Source organism: Hyalella azteca, unplaced genomic scaffold, assembly GCF_000764305.2.
Source record: "Hyalella azteca isolate HAZT.00-mixed unplaced genomic scaffold, Hazt_2.0.2 contig11594, whole genome shotgun sequence".
Lineage (NCBI taxonomy): Eukaryota > Metazoa > Arthropoda > Malacostraca > Amphipoda > Hyalellidae > Hyalella > Hyalella azteca.
In genome coordinates, this window is record NW_025941586.1 from 119,257 (window position 1) to 123,340 (window position 4,084).

Below are 4,084 nucleotides of genomic sequence, written 5' to 3' on the forward strand. Positions count from 1 at the left end.
GATGTCAGGGACTCTGAAAATTGATGGAGTTATTATGTATTGGACAATCAATTCATTCTTATACAAGCCTGTCTACGCGCAATAACTATATATTTTATACCAATTGCATACCAGTATTTACCGCTTCATTTAAGCTAAGGAAATAAAAAAAACTATAGATGCCTGATGTGGAAAATTTTGCAGAAATTCTAGAATATTCTATCTTTTATCATTTACAAGAGAGAAAATATAACGAGCTTCTGAGTAAATAAAATAACACACTTTACAAAATAATTCAGGGAAGTCAAAAAATCAAATTATATAATAATTTAACCGAAATTTCACAACTGTGAACGGAATAAAATCTTGCAGGAAATTAACCGAAAGTCAAAATTAAACCAAGGAACATTGTTGAGGAAATTATCAACTCACTAACGTACTGGGTGCATTTCAACGTTAAATTTTTTAAAAAGGAAGATCCTACGCGGCAAAAGACCAATTTATGGGCCGCCCGACAAACGGAAGGATCGAGTTCCGGCTTTCATTGTACAGCACAGCGGCAGGGCGACTGCCCTGTTAATTAATAGAATAGAATGAAATAGAATAGAATAGAATAGAATAGAATAGAATAGAATAGAATAGAATAGAATAGAATAGAATAGAATAGAATAGAATAGAATAGAAGTGTCGGCACTGAAGAAATAGGCCCATGGCCTGTTGCTGATTCTTGTACTTGTCGTAACTTGATTCGCAAGGAATCCGGCCTTTGGAACCCGATCTTTCCATAGCTGACGATTGATTGAGATAGCTACTGGACTTGCCTGGACCGTAAGGTGCTAGGCATTTTAAGACTGAACATATGCTCCTGCAAAGATTCGTCTAGTGACTCTAGTCTATTCTTGAACGCGTTCAAACTCGAAGCGTCAACGATGCGGTCAGGGAGGCTTTTCAACATGTTGGTGACTCGAAGCTAGAAGAAATGTTGTCGCATGAATGTGTTACAAAGCAGGTTTTTTAGTTTATAGCCGTGGCCCCTGGTGTTGGTTCTTGTTTGAAATTCTAGTAATCCTCCTTAGACTTTGTATAAACCGTGGGTATAATTGTATACTTCAATTAGGTCACCACGCAGACGTCGATAACAGCGGCTTGGAAGCTTCAGAATCTTTGATCCTTCTTCATTAGGTTTGCCTTTTAATCCCGGAACTATCTTGTTGCACGTCTTTGAACACTCTCGCCTAATTTTTTATCTTCTTCTAGTTTTGGTGACCACACAGCGTTTCCAAATTCTAGGTTCAACAAGACAATTAAATTCAATTGAAATATAGCATTAATAGATTAAATAACAAACGCACTGAGCAATGAATTATAATAGTTCGCCATTCGAAACAGGGATAGTGAGGTTCCAAGAAACAATTCTGGCTATAAAAGTAATGATAACCGATCGATTTAAATACATTAGTCATATGAAACTAAATCAAAGTAATGACACGTACCTTCGGCGCTGTGTTTGCACGACGGTGCTTAATTCATAGTTTCATAACGATTTGCAACGCACCTGAATGAGGCAATTTTAACCATATATGAAGTTCACATAAGCATCATTAAATACATGCGAAGAGATGAAGCTATGAAGCCGCTGGTCACAAACTTCATGTTTGGAGGCAGTCCTTGGCAACCGCTGGGGAAAGTTAGGTGACTTAAGAATGTATAATAGGTTTTTTGGAATATTCTAAAGGTCTGCTTGCCTCTGTGAGTGAGCAGTCATACGCTTCCTGTTGTGATTGAAACGCTGAATATAATTTGTCCAGGCAGGTAATTGAATCATCGAACAATGAATAATAACTTACTGTCGGTGTAAAAGAATATTTTTTGATACACGCAGTATATCTTCAGATAATAATATTCATGACAATATTCAGAATACAGCTAGGTGTAGGACAAAATAATAGAAATAATTCTTTGATAAGTAAAAAATTTTCGGCCATAGCTTATGTCCAGTGTTCAAACCGGTTTTATTGCGCCTTGCTATGGAATCCCAAAGCTTCACGACCCAAATGAGTCCACGATATGTCAGCCCAAATATGGTTAACCATATCTAGCCTTTCGTTGCTTACCACGTACGGGTAAAATTAAGACAGTCTGGATGAAAGCTACTTAGGGTTTCTTCCTCACCTGAAACAAGTCCAGATGTTGAAATAAAATATTATAACTGGAGTCATCGCTAAACTAATGAACCAATTTTTTCATTTTAATTTCGTTGACCAGCGATAAAAATATTTTGTCTTATTCCTGTATTTACAATTATTGAAAAAGCAAAACGGACAATGTTTCAAAGTAATCGAATGACTACTACATGTGGATGAATGAATGTAATCAAAGGTAGTAATTGAATGATTACTACTTTTGAATGAATGATTATTATCTCTGCAATTAGTTGACTTGAAAACACTTTGGACTAATTAAACACGCACGTTGGTACTCCTGTGGCAAATTACCGGAAGTGGGGTTAATTTCTTTTCAAGCACTCGCGTGGAGTAAAGTGCTTGTCCTTGCTCGAACATTCCTCAGGTGTTTTTCATATGTCCCCTGAACTTTTCCTTTAAATTTAGAAACACTTCAGACATCCGGCAACGCGTCACGAGGTACGTGAAGAACGCGTGAGTTCCATTACACGTTTAATTGCAGAAACTATGAGCCAGAGTTTACATTCGGTTGATATAATTGATTTAGGTTATCTGAATGAACAATTTGAAAGCTGAATTTCAGATACATTTCCGAAATTAAAATGCAGCATCTGTCAGTAAAGATCAGTTGCAAGTTTATGGACAATGTGCGAATTAATTTCAAAGCGCAATTCAAGTTTTTACTTGAAATCTAGATGGTACGTGCAAAGTTTATTCTATTCCAAGCCATCATAGAAGTATTGTTCCAAAAATTAATGTCAACGATTGACCTCTATTTCTATTAGCTAATTCTTTCATTTTTGATTAGCTTGAAGTTGTCTGCAGAAGAGTAAAGGATCACACGAAATTTTAATGACGGAATTTTGTTCATTCAGACTCACCTATCAACTAACTTCAGTTTGTGACCAAACTGAAGTGTGAGTAACACCTCGTCTCTAACTCACCTGCGAGACGCAGCGGGCGTTGAAGAAGCAGGAGCTGTTCAAGCGTGAACGAGTCGGAATTGACTAAGATTACATTTATTTCCATTAAGAAGCATATAGGCTTCTTGTCTAATACTAGTATCCCCATGTAGTTAATATAAAATTGAGTCTTTCATCTCGTTCCAATAGTCAATTGAAAAAATTGCGTTCACGCAAGAATAATAGAAACCATTTGTTGTAGGTATAACAACAAAATGTGGTGTAATTGTAGGTCGTATTTCTTCTCCATCGCGTTGTACGAGTTGGTGCTCCTGAACACGTTGCTCTTAAATGGAGCGCGGCTTCTTGGCCCTCAGAGGACGACTTGCCCACAGAGGAGCTTTCTTCTAACGAACAACGGACACGCGTGAGGCTGGTCCTGACTTTTCTCACAGATTTTAGGCTTTGACGCTCAAGAGGTAACTTTTGATTGCTGTAATGCAAAAAGCTTTCACTTTTGCTCGCCAAGTTTCATTTATGAAAGAAAATTTCCGAGAGCGACCTTGAAGCTTTTAGAATCGACGTTTGAGAGAGACGCCAAATTCTGGAAGATATAAAAGGGTGCGATCTTTGTGACATCAATAATTATTGGACAAATTAACACCATGCGGATTTTTACAAGATTGATGAGCGGAAATATAAGAAAAGCAAATTAAGAAAAATTAAGCCACAACAAATCTTACATGTAGGGCAACATGGGGCAGCGCCCCCCCCTCTCTTTAAACTAAATATTTGATGAAGTTTTAATTGATACGAGGTGGTTCTTTGTTTTGTTTAAAGGTACAACTAATGAGGAATGTATGATGTGAATTTGGCGCCTATAGAGTTAATTAATTTTTAATGAAACACTATTTTGAAATAAAGTGTCAAAATGGGCTCATTGCCCCCACCCCTGGGGCAATGAGCCCATGGGCTTGGGGCAAGGCGTCCACCCTTCGTCCCTTTACCACAATAATTATT